We start from the raw sequence: 19,938 nt of genomic DNA, 5'->3' as shown, positions 1-19,938 counted from the left end.
CCTGTGGCACTTGTGTCGATCATAAAGGGCTACACCAGACATACTCAGGGGACTATGTGGTGTTGAGAATCAAACTGAGGCTTGCTCTATACAAGAAATGCACCTTAATCCCTATTCCATCTTGTTGTTTGTTTGTTTGTTTGTTTGTTTTTGAGTCACACCCAGTGACGATCAGGGATTACCCCTGGCTCTACACTCAGGAATTACTCCTGGCAGTGCTTGGGGGACCATATGGGACGCCTGGGATCGAACCCGGGTCTGCCACGTGCAAGGCCCTACCCGCTGTACTGTCACTCTGGGCCCCCCTATTCCATCTTTGCAGTCTAAGCATGGCTTTTTTTTTAATGAACTGCATGTTTTAATTGTTTTTGTGCACATGTGTGAGCACATTTAACTTTTTTCTTCAATGTGAATGTAACCTAAGCATTCACGTTACTTCTTCCCTAGTGTGTATCACACAATTGATCCTTTAGTGCTTTTATTGAGATAAATCCATTAACAGTTTCTCTACATCAAGTCATGATAGCCCCCTTTCAGTTTGTTTTAAAACCAAAAGTCATATGTCCAAAACAACAACACTGAAAACAAGATATCTAAGTTTCTACCACTGAACTTTGTAATGTGCCTATCAAGTTGACTGGCAGGGGGTGGGGTCGAGATTGGAGTTGAGGATATAATCTGGGCACACTGGTGGGGAGAAGTGGACACGTGATGGGATTGGTGTTGAAATATTATAACACATAAAACTCAACTATCAATAACCATTTCTAATTAATTTAATTTTTTTTAAATCTGAAACTTCAAACAGTAAACACCATAATGAATTTTGAGTTTTAGAAAGTAGGCCCAATGCCCTAATGCTGGTTTGACATGCACTAATACAGCATTAATAAACTCATAAGCAATTTTAAACATGAAGGCACCACAAATTAAATTTTACATATTCTCTCACACTATAATCTATATCATGAAATAAATTTAAAATAATATTGTTCATAAAATAAAACTCCAAACCTCAGCCCATACCTCATTTCAATACTAACACACCATTTTGTCAATTTTGTTAACAATTAATCAAGGAAAAAATAGATTCCAAACTTTGTGTCCTATCTTTTAGTTCTTAATTATTAATTTTGGACATTATAGTAATCAACTGTGAGTAAATTTCTACATCAAAAAGAAATACTTATTACACAAATATGTTCAAAGACTAAAATTACAATTCTCATCACAGTATGAAAGACAATTCAAAGTTTCCAAACCAAGCTCTGAATTAATTAGATTACTAAAATGCTAGCAATGGGTCTTTGTAACTTACACAGAATTTTCTTGCTAATTGTAGAAGCAGAGAAGTAAATTGTGTAACTCCATCTAAAACTTAGAAATATGTAACCACCATACTTCATCACTTCTGGTCCATGCCTTTCCATATGCAGTTTTTAAAAACTTCTGTTCAGTATTTTTTTCATTAAAGTCAATACTAGTCTTAGGACTGACTACTTAATAGCTATACTACTAATTTTCCCCTAGATAACACACTTACCTACTTAGTCTAATATTTAAAGCCTTGAAACTATATGTAAATATATAAAATGAGAGTACATTATCTGAACTCTTGAGATCTAAGTTACATAAGTTGAAAAAATTAACTATTTTTAGAAAAGATAAAAAATTAAATATATATAATTATTTCATTTGAGTAATGAATAATAATTGAATAATGGCATCTACCTATATTGACTATTTTTGTCATCTAAATATTATTTTTCTGCATCATTGTCCTAGCCACTATTACTAGCAAATATCAAATAGAAATGTTTAGGGTATGTAACTTAGCCTTACTCCAAAACAACGTGCACAAAGTGTAGAAGGTAATCTGCTACCTGTTTCCATAAAAAAGACTTTAGCAAAGCCATAAAAATGCAAAGTCAGAGTGTAAGAATCAATTTTATTTGAATACCTAAACAATGAAAACTAAAAGTCACATTTAAAGCAATATTATTTATAATAGCACCAAAAAAACTGCAAAACAGCAAACAACTGGAAATGAATCTAATGAAATATTCTAAAAATCCTCACAATAAACTTACAAAATGACCCAGACCGGGCCAACAACACTGGGGTGCCAGACGGGGAAGGTACAGCCAGCACACCTTCTCCAGATGGAACCCCAGCGACACTGAGCTTCTACTAACATGGCTCTGGTATGCGGGACTGGGACATCTCCAAACTGCGCTGCCACATAAACCTTTCCTGATATACAAAATATATGCTCAGGAATGACTCCACCACCCCTGAGCGTCCATTATCCCAGAGGCACAGAAACCAATCTCAGAACACAGAGGCTGCTGGCAGATATACTCCTGGACTCTGAACTAAGCTACGGCCCCATGCAGCCCCGGGAGGGGAAGGGTTTCTGTCTGTTGGCCTTCTCCCCCCTACCACAGCATGGCGACCGCCACTGTTCAGAATCAATTGGACAGAGAGGTAGGAGGTTACAGGGATGGGACGAGATGCATGGGGAATCTTGCAATGGGGGATGCAGAACCAGCCCTGCCCCCTGCCCAAATGAGACCCTGAGCGGTCAGCCATGAACAGCTCCTCCGCTCCTGAACAGCGATGATTCCAGCGCCACAGAAACCAATCTTGCAATGCAGCGGCTGCTAGCAGAAATACCTCTGGACTTAATACCAGAATTCCAAAAGTGGGAGGCCGCTTTCTCGACTGTGCATCATCATATGCTCTTTGTTACAAACAATAGAAAACATACAATCTAATGATGCCATTTTGACAGGTCTGACTGTTGGGGGAAAAACTGCAAATAATGATAGTGTGTTTCCTGTCTAAAATTGAACGTAATCAAAGTAAGGAAAGAGTAAAGTGAAAATCATCTGCCACACAGGCAGAGGGGGAGTGGGAGGTGGGTTATTCTAGGGTGTTTGGTGGTGGAACATGTGCACTGGTGAAGGGATGGGTGTTTGAGCATAGTATAACTGAGACTCGATCCTAAAAGCCCTGTAACTATTCTCACAGTGACTCTGTGAGAACACAGATTTTATAAAACACAAATTTTATAATTTTTTTATTTATAATAAATAAATAAATAAAATGTTACCAAAATAATTTTTAAATCTATAAACATAAGGTATACCACAGTAACTAATTTAAAGATTCAATATTGTCAAGATGTCCATTGTCCTCATACTTTATATCAATTAAATGCAGTTCTTTATAATTGCAGAAGTCTATTTAGAGGAAATAAGATAAAAAGCTCTAAAATTTTTATGAAAATTCAAAAGAACTGGGGTGCTTAAAATGATTTTTTGATTAATTTTTTTAATGAATCACTGTGAGATACAGTTACAGACTTATGAACTTTCGTGATTACCTTTCAGTCATACAATGATCCAGTACCCGTCCCTCCACTGATACCCATTCTCCATCACCAATGTTCCCAGTATCCATCCCGCTACCCCGACCCCTTCCCACCCCCAGCCTCTGTGGCAGGGACATTCCGTCTTACTCTCTCTCTCCCTTTACGTGTTATCGTTTGCAATACAGGTACTAAGAAGCCATCATGTTTGCTCCATAGTCTATTTTCATATGCATCTGCCATCCTAAGCTAGTCCTCCAGCCATCATTTACATAGTGGTCCCTTCTCTATACCTGCTGTCCTTTCCCCTAGCACTTGAGACCAGCTTCCGAGTCATGTAGTGATCCTCCTGGCCTTTATCTCTACTAACCTTAGGTGTTATGTTTTTAAATGAGAAAAGATATGGAAAATTTTAAATTTGTGGTAAATGAAAATATAGGTCCCCAAACCCTTGTATATCAATGTATATTCTTATCCATAATAGCTGAGACCTAAAAACACAATGAATACATATTAAAAGAATTACATAATAAATAAGAAAATATCAATAGTCAAACAACAAACTATGAATCAGCAATTAGAACATAATCATGCAACAAAATAGGAAAAATTCTCAAAGTATTAGATAATGCAGAGCCAACATGGATGAAACCTGAGGGTATTGAAATAAGTGCAACATGAAATAAATCAGGTATGTAGAATATAAAGTAATAAATAAAAGAAATAAGCAAACAAAACAAAAATTCTTTAAAATAGAGAACAGATTTGCTGTTACCAGAGGGGAAAGGTAATTATATAGTGGTGAATAGAAACTAAACTATGTGTGATTATTGTAATATAGTCACACACAGATGTCACAGTTGTCTAAGTATAATGCTATATATCTGAAAAATATGTATTATAAACAAGTTACCTAATGAAAGATTTATAAAGAAAGATGGGTTAATTCTGTGCTTTATTGCACATAGGTGCAGAAAGTTGGCAATTCATCAGATGAACTCTATGAGTTGAACTTTGCAAAGATTCTGCTGTCTGATGGCATGATTTAAAATAACATTCAAAACTGGGGTCACTACCACTTTTTAATGGAATGACGAGAGTGAAAATTATGTTTTTATAACCCTAAGGGATTGGTTTACATGTAAACTTCAATATTAACATCTACCAAATAAGATGGTAAAAATTAACATCTACCAAATACAATGGTAAAGTTCCTATTTATAAGCACAAATTCCTTGATTAATAACCAGGGGTTATCATCCTTGTGTCTGTTTTGAATTTGCAAAGTGTTAGCTCCGTGTCAGCTTTAAGATACTAGATATGATAAGTACAATGAACAATGGTAAATAAATCCAAGAATAAAGTACAATCTAAATGACTTTTAAATTTCTTGCTGTTAGCCTGGTACATAAAACCCCAAGAGACAGATTCTATTCTTGTAGATTAAAGAGCAATATGGCAGGCAACAAATTGAAGATCAGAAAGCCAGTGGACGATCAGATGCTAATAAAAACACTAAAAAGGATACAGGTTAATAAAGTGGCTGAATACAGCACAAAGAAAAAAATCAACACTGAACAATCATTAGATTCGTGTTCACATAACACATTATACATTTTTATTTACCTCGAGAAATAGTAAATAAAGATATGAGAACACTTACAGAGTGCTAATGATCTCAACTTTTATAGCAGTGAATAAATTGATGGTCTTTATAATTGAACTCCAACCTCTCAAAACAGATATAAAAAGAATCAGAGTTATAGTATCTCCTGCCATAAAAATACATATTGAAGTTTAAAAATTATTTAAGATTCACTTCATATTTTCCTTATGTTAAATTTAATATACTTGGCATTTTAATATTGTATATTGATAATGAGATTATATTTTAAATATTTGTTATTATTGTTCTGTATGCATCAAGAATATCTAGAATGGTACTTAATGTTTATAACTAGTTAGTGTTTAAAGAGATTTTTTCAGCAGTTTTTGTTGTTTTGATTCCTCCATTCCTCTCGGAGAGCCCATGTAAGCTACGGAGAGTATCTCGCCTGCACGGCAGAGCCTGGCAAGCTCCCCGTGGCGTATTCAATATGCCAAAAACAGTAACAACAAATCTCACAATGGAGACATTACTGGTGCCCACTTGAGCAAATCAATGAGCAACCGGATGACAGTGATAGAGTGATACAGTGATAAAGTAACTTTTAAATACAAACTATACACTTATGTGACCTTTCAATTATTGCTTACATTTTCTAACAATTTAGCAGTCATAATGTAATTTTGTAAAAGGTGTTGTTATAAACATAATTTATTCTAAATTTGGCCCTCTTTATGTTCAATATTCTGGATTCATACTTTTTATTAATCCTACCACAACTGCCGTTATATCAAGAACAGAGTTGAAAAAGTAAATAAAGGTTCTCTGCCGAGATGTGACCCAAGTGGCCACACGTGTGCGGCCTCTTCATTGCTGGATGACCATGATCCCGGAGGTCAGCTAAACTACTTTTGGTACCAGTAGCTTCTTGCAGAAATGTCTCTAGACTGTGAACTAAGCCACGGCCCCATGCCACCCCAGGAGGGGAAAGGTTTTGCTCTCACAGATTTTCCTTGGGGTGGGGGGAAGGCGTGGCAACCGCTATCTTATAAGGACCACTGAGAGAGGTACAAGCTTGCAATGATGCAATTTCTGACAGAAATCCAAAACCGCGAGGCCGGGATAGATATGAGGCTCGACCTCATATCTCTTCAATCACAGCAATGGAAAACAAATTGTCAAATGCTTCCTTTTCAGCAGGTCTGATTTGGGGGGGGGGGGAAACTCCAAACAATAATAGTGAGTTTTTTTGTGAAAATATTGAATATAATCAAAGTAAAGAGATAGTAAAGTGAAAATTATCAGCTACACAGGTGGGGTGGGAGAGCGGTGGGACTGGAGTTATACTGGGTTCTTGGTGGTAGAATATGTGCACTGGTGAGGGGATGGGTGTTTGACCATTGATAACTGAGATTTAAGCCTGAATGCTTTGTAACTTTCCACATGGTGATTCAATAAAAAATAAAATTAAAAAAAAACAAAAGCAAAAGCAAATAAAATGTAGACAAAGTAATATTGCTGGTGAGGATATCATGAAAATAATTCATTATAAGATTGGAGTGTAAATAGCTGTAAAACCAGACGGTGACATTCTCTCTCAAACACCCTCTGTATTGACTTTCCCATACCAAGCAAAGACTACAGTGACACAGTGAGATGGAAGGGAGCAAGTGCCAACATCTCTCCATCACTCTCCAAAGGACCTTTCTTTCCCTCATCACCCACTATCCCCACTATTTGGCAACCAAAACTCTGTTGTTAGAATCTAAGGATTTGTTTCTATTTGTCAGTTTCGACTCCCTAGCTTTAAATGCCATATGTGAGTGCGTTCATCTGTCCTTCAACCTTTGATTTATTTCACTTAATGTGATCCTCTATCCCTAGTTTCGTTATATTATAGCAAACAAAAGTTGTTTTGGTTAACTGTCAGATGCTGTTAGATATGTAGAAACGCTTAAAAATTCTACCACAGCTTTTATTTCTTTAGAGGGCATTCAAAGTGTACAGTTTAGTGCTTTTTCTAAATGCACCATTTAAAATTGATATACTTTAGTGTAAGGAATACTCCCGCAGAAGGATGTGTGTGCGTGGGCTCTCCCGGTAGTTCTCTCTCACTGCCCGCATTCAGTGCTCTCGAGCCGCTGTGGATGGGCAGGATCATGACAGCTGTAGGCAATGGGCAGGCAAAAAAAGAACGAGGACCAGGCTGGTTGCTGATTAGTTACTAGTTACCTTTTATTCAACCTCTCCTCTCTCCCATCTCAGGCATTCTTCCTTCCTTGTCCCTCATTCCTCCATCCCTGCTCATCTCTTCCTGCTGCTTCTGGAGGACTGGGCTCTCCCGCTCCTGTCTCTACATTTGACTCCCACTGCTTCTCTCTCCACCTTGCTTTCCAGACCCAAGCTCCGCCCAGACTGGAAGCAAAAACAACCTAGGGAAGCCCTTCCTGACAGCCTGGGCAAAATACCTCTTAAGGTGTTTTACTCCATTAGTTATTTTTGTATGGACACAGTAAGAGATACATTGAGGCTTGTAGGGCAGCTATCCTGGCAACATCTTGCCATAGACTCAGACTACAGAGCTCAAGCCAGATTAATCATTCCTAACCCTAGCAGGGTCCAAATCTAGTTATTACTTTTTGGATCATGACAGCAACTGTCCATGACCAAGCTCTTAACTTATAGTTAAGCATTAGGTACTTTGGCCAGGCCCATCTCGATGCCAGGGTAGCACATAGCTCACCACTTGTCCTGGGTCCATCCAGTTCCTCATTGGGACCCTGCTTTTGGGGGTGCTAGGAGTAAGGGCAGCTGAGGCTTAGGTTGAGAAAACAGATGCCCAGGAAGAAAATATCATTTAGCGTCAAATGACTGCCACATAACAAAAGCATAACACTTACTACTGTCTTCCTGTGCCCATACAAAAGGACAAGGCTCTGAATAAACTATGCAAAGGGCTCAAGGAGAAGAGAAACACAATATTTATAAGTCAACAGAGCACAAAGAAAGAAGTTACAAATAAACACAGAGGAAAGGGAGCAATGTGATGAGAACAACCTAATAAACCTAAACTACCGGAGGCTATATTATCCTACACTTTAGATTTAGTTGCATTTGACCATTATGTTTTAATTTAGTAACAATCATTTTATTATAAAATGAATATAAAATGAAGGATAACTAATTTACTTTCATTACTTTCAATTAAACAGATTTATTTCTTTTTTCTTTTGCAGGTTAGAGTTGGACCATACTGTGGTGCCCAGGGTTTATCCCTAGCTATGCACTCAGGGTTCTCTCCTCAGGTGCTCAAGGATTAACAGGAATTAAACCAAAGCCTGGTAAACTGCAATCCAGGTGAGCACCTTACCTGCTGTACTATCTCCATGACCCAATAGCTTTATGTATATGCTTCATTTTCTGCTCAATCTCAATTATTATTTCCAGTGGTAATTTGATATCCTATTGAATATTAAAACTTTTGGTCTATATTATAGGGGTCAAGGTGATTGCCTTGCTAGAGGTCAATTCCAGTTAAAACCCTGGCACTGCATGTGATCTTTAGAGCACTACCAGGAGTGATCCTTGAGCATGGAGCACAAATGTAAGCCCTGAATACTGCTGGTGTTGCTACAAAACAAAAAACATAAAATCAAAAATATTAAAAATTAAAAAACATAAAATAAAAATAAGCATTTAAATTATCATTTACTATAATCGTTAAAAGATACAAGTAAGCATCTTTTTCACTATTAAATATTTGTGTTTCTTCCTATATGTCTGATTAACATTAAAATATTTATTGTATTTTCTCAAGATTAAACTATGAATAGCATTATTTAAATCATATGAATGTATGTATAACTCTGAAATCTATTGACAGTTAGTATAAGTAGGATTGATCTTTTGAAGAACAAGTGATAGAAGTAATTTCTGTCAGTGTTTTTACCAATCTCAAGAACCAAGTATTAGAGATAGTTTTTTCAGATTTGCTAGTCAAGAGTATAAGGCCATTTATTTGGCAACTAATTAAATTTAGTTTTCTCTCTTTCTGTTTGCCTCTTTTCTCCTCCCTATCACTCTCACCAAATATGTAGGAGTTATTCTCTGATATTGAACATTACCTGGCAATAAAACTCACAAAAATGTTGATGTTAAAAAGGCATGTTCTTGAATTTTATTTTGCCTATTTTCATGGTAGTTCTCTAGACTCCTCCACTAAAGTACAGAACATCCAGAGGAATAGCTTTGTTTCATTCAGTTCTGAAATGCCTGACATTTACTGCAGTATCTCTCAGTTACAGGAAGGCAATAAGTGTTTTGATTTGAACTCTGCCTTCAAAAACTTAGCTTCTCAATGTGTTAATTTTCTACAAAATGAAGTTAGTAATAGTTTCAGATTCTGGAAAAGAATCTAAAAAGGTCTTTCACACACTAAAGAGTGACATGGATAGTCAAAATTTTCTATTAACCTCCTCCCACTCTTTAAAGAAATATGAGTTATTTTTTAAAAAATTTCTAATTGTAATAACCCCTTTGATTCTTCTCTGTCTCTCTGTTTTTCTCTCTGTCTCTCTCTATCTCTGTCTCCATCTCTCCCTCCCTCCCTCTCCCCCCTCTGCTCTCTCTCTCTCCCTTTCTCTCTCTTTCTCTTTCTCCCTCTCCTTTTCCCTCTCTCCCTACACCCCTCCCCCTCTCTCGGCCTCACATGGCAGTGGTTAGGGCTCAACCCTGGCTTTGCGCTAAGGAATCACTCCAGATGGGGTTCAGGGAATGCCAGAAATAAGGGCTCAGAGGACCATATGGAGTTCCAGGGATCTAACCCAGGCAGGCAGCATGCAAGGTAAGTACCCTACCCACTGTACAATAACTCCAAACACTTGTTCTCCCATTTTTAATATGAATTATTCCTGATTTATGTTTTTTCTTCTGAGTAACTTTACTCATAAGGATATGTGTTAAAATCATTTCGATCCATCATGCTCAGATCATATCATATCTATCCACAAAGCAGCAAATTGCATGTTTTTTTTATGTTAAAGCCAAGTAGCATTTCATTGTGCGTGTGTGTGTATGTGTATATATATATATATGTATATATATATATATATATATATATACTATGTTACTTTATCCAGTCATCTGTTCTTAAGACTCTTGGGATCACTTCTAAATTTTGGCTATTGTGAATAATGCTGCAATAAACAATGTAGAGTAAATATCTTTTATGAATAGAGTTTTGGTTGTTTCCACTACCCAGCCACCTCCACACTCTAGGTCGCTTTCCAGACACTTGGGCCGAGCCTCATGCATGAGTGAAGCCCCAAGAACCAGATAAAGCAGAACTTTGTGACCTTGGTCTCCAGGCTCGACAGGACCCGGAAACAAAGATTCTCTTCTTGCTTCCCATAATTTCCTGCACTCCAGAGATCAGACCCAGATGGCCCCACCCTACCGCGGCCAGATAAACACCTCATGGCCGACCTCCACTACCTCCACTACCCAGCCACCGCCACACTCCAGGCTGCTTTCCGGACCATGCAGCTGCAACACACCACTAAGACACTTAATATACATTTCCATAACTTCCACACCATATTAGATAAGGTTCAAATATGGTGTGAACCATGGGGACACTTGTAAGGGCCATTAGAGGCCGCCCTAAAAGCCTCCATCCCTCTCGGCAAGCTACCAAGAGTATCCTGCCCACACAGCAGAGCCTGACAAGCTACCCGTGGTGTATTCGATATGCCAAAAGCAGTAACAACAATGAGCCTCATTCCCCTGACACCGAAATAGCCTCCAATATGGCAGCATTAAAAAGGATGAGCAAGGAGAGGCTGATAAAATCTCAGGAAAATGTCTGTACTTTCAACGAACATACGCTGGCATTGGAAGCTTCCATGGTGGACCTAATGGTGCAATTGCAGAAGATCAAGTATGACATCATTGGTCTGACTGAAACGAGAAGGCATCGATCACATCATGCCATTTTTGACACTGGAGAAGAACTGTTCCTCGAAACATGAGACAACAGAGGCATCAGTGACATTGGTGTCCTTGTCAACACGAACTTGGCCATAAGCATTGATTCATTCGAATGCCTAATAACCCGAATCAGATTATTATGATTGAATAGATGTAGCTCACTGCCAGCAGTTTCCAGCTTCATAATCTATGCACCAACATCCAACTACGATGAAGAAGTAATTGAGAAGTTCTACATGGAGCTGGAGAAGTTCTATAGAGAAAACCACACCTCCTACAAGATCATTGTTGGTGATTTTAATGCCGAGATAGGACTGAGAAGGTCACCCGAAGAACTCCACATCGGGCCCCATGGCCTACAATGGAACAAACAGGATGAGAGACTGTCTGAGTTCATCATGTCGACCAAGACCATCCATGGTAACTCACAGTTCCAGAAGGCTGAATATAACCACTGGATATGGGAGTCTCCTGGTGGACAGTTCCACGATGAAATTGACCACATAATATTCAATGGAAGGTTTTGCCTGATTGATGTTGCTGTTGTTCCAAAATTCAAAACAAGATTGGACCACCCTCTCCTTTATGGAAAATTATACTTCACAGAGTGGGGAAAAAGAACTGCAAAGTTTAAGTTTAAGAAGAGAGCTCCCAGAATGACCACCATATGGGAGCTCTTTAGCACTACTGTGGCAACGTGGAAAGATGCTATCGTTGACAACATTAGTGAGGAAACGATTGACTGGTTCATTACCTTCATGACTGCATGAAGAATGACAAGAGTGGGAAAACCACAAACCAGATGCCTGACTTCGGAAACTCTCGAGCTCATTCGCCAACCTGGTTTAGCACAAGCCTCAGGCAACCACAAGCTAACATCCAAGTTCACAAGGCTGTTCAGAGAAGCGATGAAGAAAGAGCTCAAAGAGAGAAGAGCAGCAATGTTGGCTGAAGCCGGGAAAAGTATTCGCAATGCTTGACTGTCCTTCACCAACTACAAGACCATGATGACTGCCCTCCCATGTCCTGATGGATCTATCACATTTTCCAGAAGGACAATGGAGAGGATTATTCATGACTTCTACTCGGATCTCTTTGACAGCCACGTCCACCTGCCCACATACCAAATTCTGCAGGATGGATATGTCATTCCCGACGTTCTCCCTTCTGAAATCCAACACACCATTTCGTCGGTAAAGATGCGTAGAGCACCTGGTGTAGACAAGGTCAGACCCAACACCTGAAGAATCTGCCACCAGTACTCAACAATACACTGGCTCGGCTCTTCAGATGCTACCTATCTGAATGCAAGGTTCTGTCCCAATGGAAAACCAGCAGAACCGTTCTGTTGTACAAGAAGGGAGACATCCATGACTTCAGCAACTATCGCCCAATCTGCCTGCTGTCTGTCGTCTACAAGTTGTTCACTAGAGTCATCCTGAATAGAGTAGGCAGAACACTAAACGAAGGACAACCATGCAAGCAAGCTGGGTTCCAAAAAGGATTCAGTATGATCCACCATATCCACACAGTGCCCAAGCTCATTCAAGTTTCGCGAGAGTTCAAGATGCCACTCTGCCTAACATTCATCAATTTAAAGAAAGCCTTTGATTCTGTTGAGACTGAAGCTGTCATTGAAGCCCTAGTCAAACAGGGCATTCAAACTCAGTACATCAAGATCTTCTGCGAGTGGTATTACGGATTCACCACCAGGATCTCACCTTTCTACAAGGAAGTGATCATTGATGTTAAGATAGGGGTTCAGCAGGGTGATACCACTTCACCAAAACTCTTCAGTGCCACCCTCGAGAATGTCATGTGATGACTGAAATGGGAAGGAATGGGAGTGAAGATAGACGGTCAGCAACTATCTTGCTTTGCTGATGACATCGTTCTCATAACACCAAACATTAGCCAAGCGGCACAAATGCTGGCCAACTTCGACCTCGAGTGTGGAAAGGTCGACTGCAGCTGAATATCACCAAAACAATGCTCATAAACAACGAACAAGCCCCTGACATTCCATTTGTTCTCAATGGAACGAACATCTCTGAATGCAGCACCTATGTGTAACTGGGTCGAGAACTCTACATGAGGAATGACTTGGCACCAGAACTGCACAGGAGGAAGAGAGCAGCATGGACCTTCTTCAAGAGCATTGAAGAAGCAGTTAAGAGAATAAAGAACTTCTTTTTGACTCCACCGTTCTTCCTGCACTAACATACACCTCCTCTGAGGCCCTACAAATACAGGTTGAGAATGCTATTCAGGTATCCCAAAGAGAAATCAAAAGAGCTATGCTTGGACTATCACACTTCACTCAAGTGAGAGAAGGAATCCATAGTTCCAACCATCGACGATCAAGAATCAGGGATGCTGTCTCCTTTGCCAAGGTATCAAAAGGCAGATGGGCCGGACACGTAATGTGATTCAGAGACGACCGCTGGACTAGAGCTGTTATGGACTGGATCCCATGGGACGTCAAAAGGCCTTGTGGCCACCCACCTATGAGATGGTCAGACTTCTTCGTCAAAACTCTGAATGAACGGTTTGAGGCTCTTATTCCTAGAGCGAGCAGATACCATTGGGCTATACTAGCATGCAACAGGGACAAATGGAGATGTTACTGGAGCCCGCTCGAGCAAGTCGAAGATCAACGGGATGAAAAGTGACAAATGATACAAGTTTACATCATACCTACACTTTTAGTGTGATACCGTAGTACATTCAGAATGACCACTTTTCATAGATCATTTTTTTAGGGCTGTGTTTGTATATTGGGTTTGTGCGTTAGACTAGTTAACGAACTCTGGTTTCATTCTACATAAGCATTAAGCAGTGTATGTAGACTGCAAGAGATAATGTTTATTTTCATTAAATTTTAATTATTTTTGCTTAATATGCTAAAATCATTGCCTAGAATAAAAGGCTAGATTTAAGCCTAGAATTAAGGCTTAAATCTAGAATTAAGCCTAGAAAAAAGCCTAGAATTAAGCACCTAGAATAAAAGGCTAAATATAATTAAAACCCAAATGCAGTTCTACATTAAACTGAAATATGTATACTAGCCCAAAACAGTAATAATAGTGACTTATGCAGCATATCTGTTTAGTTGCATTTAGATTTTTCTAATCATTGTGTAGAACTTCTTTCTTCTAAGAAAAGCAGCTTCTTTATTTGAAAGGTTACCAGTGTCTTTCTCAGAAATAAAATTAATGTAAATGTTCTTATACTACAAAAAGTAAACTTTTGATGACCTGCTTTCATTTGTATATTAAATGACATTATAAACTATCTTGGCAATTTAAACTTAATATTAAATAAGCTAGATATGTGGGTCTTAAGAAAGTTTTCCTGGTAATTTTCTTTCCCATTTTCTGATTTCTTCCTACAAACTAGTAAACAAAACTAAAATTAACATAAATAGCACCGTACTTTGATCTGATTTTTTCCTCCTTTTTGATTTATGTCTATTCTATTAAACATGTATAAATAAAGTTTTAAATCTTTAATATTACACTAAAAAGTCTCTTTTTTTGAATACGAATATATTTCTTCCAGATTCCTGAACTTAGCACTTACTTTCCTTGCATGAAGCTGACAATTTGCAAGGGGCATTATTCTGCACACAAAAGAAAGACATACCAAATCTAGTATTTTTGTGTGAGGAGTTGTATCACCATATCTCAATTCAATTAGACTGGGTCATGAAATCTTTACTATTCAACAAGCAGATAAAGTGTTTTGGTATAGAGAATGGTGAAAAGTACACAGGATTTGGAATCAGGATGTCATTTTCATATCCTGGATTTCCCACTCAATTGTCTGAATCTGAACAAGATTTTTAAGTTCCCTGATCCTCACTCATATGTAAGAAGGAGAAATTCATGTTTACCTTGAAAACTGTAAATACTTTTGCCTTACCAATTAATTGTTAAGATTAAATTAATTCATACATTTAATGTTCCTGACACTTTGAATGGCCCATAGTACTGAGAATTGGTGGTATTTTCCATATTTAAATAATTATTATCAAATTGAAAACCCCAGCATTCCATTTTCCATTTTCCTCAGGAATTCCTTCCTTTTTATTTCCAAAACAACTGTCGAGGATGCTTTTTTGTTTTTTGGGGTTTTTTTTTGGGGGGGTGCAGACAGTGAGATAGCACAACAGGTAACACATTTACTTTTCTTGCATGAAGCTAACTTGGATTTGATCCCCAGCACCTCGTATGATCTCCCAAGCACCGCCAGAAATAAAATCTGAGCACAGAGTTAGGAATAAGTTGATTGTGACCCAAAATGCTTATATGCCTCCAGGTCCCCCCAAAAGTAATGTATTATGCTCTTCCCAATAAATGAACTTGAGAGTACCACATTATTATATGAGTTGGGTTCCACACCAAAATTTAAGTTCATGCCTTTAATTATGACACAACTGAAAGGCAGGGCACTCAGAACCCAGCTAGGAACCACTGGCTTTTCAAAATGAACATTACAGAGCTGCTAATGTTGCACAATAGCTACATATATTGCACTGTAGCACTGTCCTCCCGTTGTTCATCGATTGGTTCAAGCAGGCACCAGTAATGTCTCCATTGTGAAACTTGTTGTTACTGTTTTTGGCATATTCAATATGCCACAGGTAGCTTGCCAGGCTCTGCCGTGCAGGTGGGATACTCTCGGTAGCTTGCCGGGCTCTCCAAGAGGGACAGAGGAATTGAACCTGGGTTAGCCAAGTGTAAGGCAAATGCCCTATCCAGCTACATATATAGAGTGCTTTTAATTTGTGCTCGTTAAAAATTCTTTAAAAAGAACAGATGACTGGCTAAAGAAACTCTGGTACATCTACACAATGGAATACTATGCAGCTGTTAGAAAAGATGAAGTCATGAAATTCGCATATAATGGATCAACATGGAAAGTATCATGCTAAGTGAAATGAATCAGAAAGAGAGGGACCAACACAGAAAAATTGCACTTCTCTGTGGAATATAAAGTAACAGAGTGGGAGACTAACACCCAAGATTATTAAAGATAAGTACTGGAAGGATTACTCCACAGCTTAGAAGCTAGCCTCACATACTGAGGAAAAGGCAGTTCAGTTAGAGAAGGGATCACCAAGTAAATGGTGCTAGGAGGATCCACTCGGATGGGAGACACACCCTGAAAGCAGACTATAGACTGAACATGATGGCCACTCAATACCTCTATTGCAAACTGTAGGATAACATTTGGTTTGTCCTTTCAACCTTGCCGCAGGGAACTTAGCTTACCTTAAAGCAATGTCCTTTCTGTATGGACACAGGAAGACAGTTAGTATCATGCCTTGTAACTTGGGAGCTGATTGACTCCAATAATATTTACTCCTGGGCATCTGCTTTCTTGACTCAGTTGCCCTTAGTTCCTAGCACCCCCAAACCAGGGTCCTGACGAGGGACAGAATGGACCCAGGGCTACCCTGGGTCCTATTAGCTACCCTGGCATCAAAACGGGCCACACCAAAGCACCACAAAACTCAACTATAAGTTCAGAGTATGGTCATAGACAAATGCTGTCATGATCCAAAGTAGCCATGAGATTAGGACCCCTGGGGTTAGGAAGAATAACTGGCCTAAGGACTGTGGTCTGGAATATATAGTGAGATGTCCTCAGGAAGAACCAAACTTTAAGTTTGATATATATCTTTTTCCCTAATCAGATTCTGTTAGCATGTAAGATCAGATCTTTCTAAGGACACTGAAAATATTAATTAATTCCTACAGCAAACCACAACACCCAAAGAGAGAGAGAGAGAGAGAGAGAGAGAGAGAGAGAGAGAGAGCAAAAGGGAATGCCCTGCCACAGAGGCAGGGTAGGGGGAGGGTGAACGGTGTGGGGATGGTGGGAGGGATGCTGGTACCATTGGTGGTGGAAAATGGGCACTGGTGGAGGGATGGATACTTAACCATTGTATGAACTGAAATGTAAGAATGGAAGTTTGTAAGTCTGTGACTGTACCTCATGGTGTAAACTAATAAAAAATATGCTTTAAAAATTGTCAGTTAAAAGTAATGATAATTGAACCAGTCAACTGTTTTGGGGCACTCCGGTTTTTTCCAGATTGCTTTAAACAGTGCTGCAATGAACATAGAAATATAGATGTCATTTTAAACAGTGCTATTTTAAACAGTGCTGCAATGAACACAGAAATGTAGATGTCATTTCTACTATACCTTTTTGCCTCTCCGGGATATATTACCAGGAGTGGTATTGTTGAAAAATTGAATGTAATCAAAGTAAAGGGAAACTAAAGTGAAATTTATCAGCTACACAGGTGGAGTGGAGGGCGGGGGGGTATGGGGGAGGTTTACTGTGGTTCTTGGTGGTGGAATATGTGCACTGGTGAAGGGATGGGTGTTCGAGCATTGTATAATTGAGACTTAAGCCTAAAAGCTTTGTAATTTTCCACATGGTGATTCAATAAAATAAATTTTAAAAAAGTAATGACAATTAACAAAAGCATATGTATACCTTTGACAATGCATTTATTTCTATTAATTCAATAGATAAATACAAATACAGAGTCTAAATTTTAAAAAGAAATACACATTTCTCTTCAATGATCAACCCATTGATTTACTGAGGATTTTGTTTTTACAAAATTTATCCTGGTCTATTTCTTGGCAAATCAGTCTTACCTATGCTCCAAGAAGAGCAGATGGGATGGCAACAGACATACTCTACAGATAACCATGGTGAGGAAAAAAACATGATTTTGTAGTCAGAAACCAATTAGCAAGTAAATTGCACAAAATTTTAAATGTCCCCTTTAAATGGATACTATCATAGAATCCATATAAAAATCTCATTATGATAGACAATAGGTAGTATAACAGACAATAGGTGTTCGTGTACATGCAACATCACTGCATTTGGTTGAAACTGAGATTCAATTCATTCACCAATTCCTTTGCTTCTACTATTCCTCCTCTGAAAAAAATAATATGGATAAAGCCTACTTGTTTTTTGATGGTTCCTATCAAGTCTGTGTTCACCCTGGATAGGAGAACTACCCCCAGAAAAATTAGTTCAGCAAAATTATCTGTTTTTTCAGAAAAAAACTGAAAGCATGGAATGAGATATCAAGAGATAAAATCATCTGCAAGAAGGCCCTGCCACCCATAAGACTAGACGTACACTGTAGCACTGTAGCACTGTCATCCCGTTGTTCATTGATTTGCTCGAGCGGGCACCAATAACGTCTCATTGATGACACTTGTTGTTACTGGTTTTGGCATATCTAATAAGCCACGGGTAGCTTGCCAGGCTCTGCGATGTGGGCGGGATACTCTCGGTAGTTTGTCAGGTTCTCGGAGAGGGACAGAGGAATTGGCCCTGGATCAGCGGTGTGCAAGGCAAACGCCCTACCCTCTGTGCTATCACTCCAGTCCAGATGTGCACTAATATCTTTAATTTTATAAGGTTAAAAATTTGTAAAATGCTATTTGTGTGTGTCAGAAATATCTATATATATATTTATGCATAAAATATTTTCAATATGTTTACTGAATATGGGCTGGAGTGATAGCACAGTGGTAGGGCATTTGCCTTGCATGCGGCTGACCCGGGTTCGATTCCTCCGTCACTCTTGGAGAGCCCTGCAAGCTACTGAGAGTATCTCGCCCACACAGAAGAGCCTTGTAAGCTACCCATGACTTATTCGATATGCCAAAAACAATAACAAGTCTCACAATGGAGACATTTCTGGTGCCCGCTCGAGTGAACAGATAAGCGATGGGATGACAGTGACAGTGACAGTTACTGAATATATGTATTCAATTTTATTTTTTTAATTTTATTGAATCACCATGAGATAGTTACAAACTTTCATGTTTGGGTTATAATCACACAATGATCAAACACCCATCCTTCCACCAGTACACATTCCCCACCACCAATATCCTCAGGATAACCCCCCCTTTTCCACCTTCTCCTGCCTCCATGGCAGACAATATTTCCTATACTCTTTCTCTACTTTTGGGCATTATGGCTTGCAACACAGACACTGAGAGGTCATCATGTTTGATCCATTGTCTATTTTTGGCACACGTGTCCCATCCCGATTGATTCTTCCAGCCATCATTTTCTTAGTGATTCCTTCTATATTCTATCTGCCTTCTTCCCTATGTTCATGAAGCAGGCTTCCAGCTATGGGGCTGACCCTTGTATTTACTGTTCTTGGGTGTCAGCCTCATGTGATGTTATTCTATACTCCACAAATGAGTGCTGTCCTTCTATGTCTGTTCCTCACTTTCTGACTCATTTCACTTAACATGATACTCTCCATGTCTATCCATTTATAAGCAAATTTCATGAATTCATCTCTCCTAACAGCTGCATAGTATTCCATTGTGTAGATGTAGCAAAGTTTCTTTAACCAGTCATCTGTTCTAGGGCACTTGGGTTGTTCCCAGATTTTGGCTATTCTGAACAGTGCTGTGATGAACATATAGGTACAGATGTCATTTCTACCATGCTTTTTTGCATCCTCAGGATATATTCCCAGAAGTGGTATTGTGGGGTCATATGGAAACTCAATTTTCAGTTTTTGAAGAACAGCCCATATTGTTTTCCAGAAATGCTGGACCAGTCGGCATTCCCACCTATAGTGAAAGAGCATCCCCTTTTCCCCACATCCACGTCAGTACTGGTTGCTTTTGTTCTTTTGAATGTGTGCCAGTCTCTGGGTATGAGATGATATCTCATTATTGTTTTGATTTGCATCTCCCTGATGACTAGCGATGTGGAGCATTTTTTCATATGCCATTGACCATTTGTATTTTTTTTGAGGAAACTTCTGTTCATTTCTTCTCCCCATTTTTTGATGGGGTTGGAGGTTTTTTCTCTTATACAATTCTACTAGTTTCTTGTATATCCTGGATATTTATCCCTTATCAGATGGGTATTGCATAAATATTCTTGCCCATTC

This window comes from Sorex araneus, chromosome 1, assembly GCF_027595985.1.
Source record: "Sorex araneus isolate mSorAra2 chromosome 1, mSorAra2.pri, whole genome shotgun sequence".
NCBI lineage: Eukaryota > Metazoa > Chordata > Mammalia > Eulipotyphla > Soricidae > Sorex > Sorex araneus.
Note: the sequence above shows the minus strand (reverse complement) of the source record.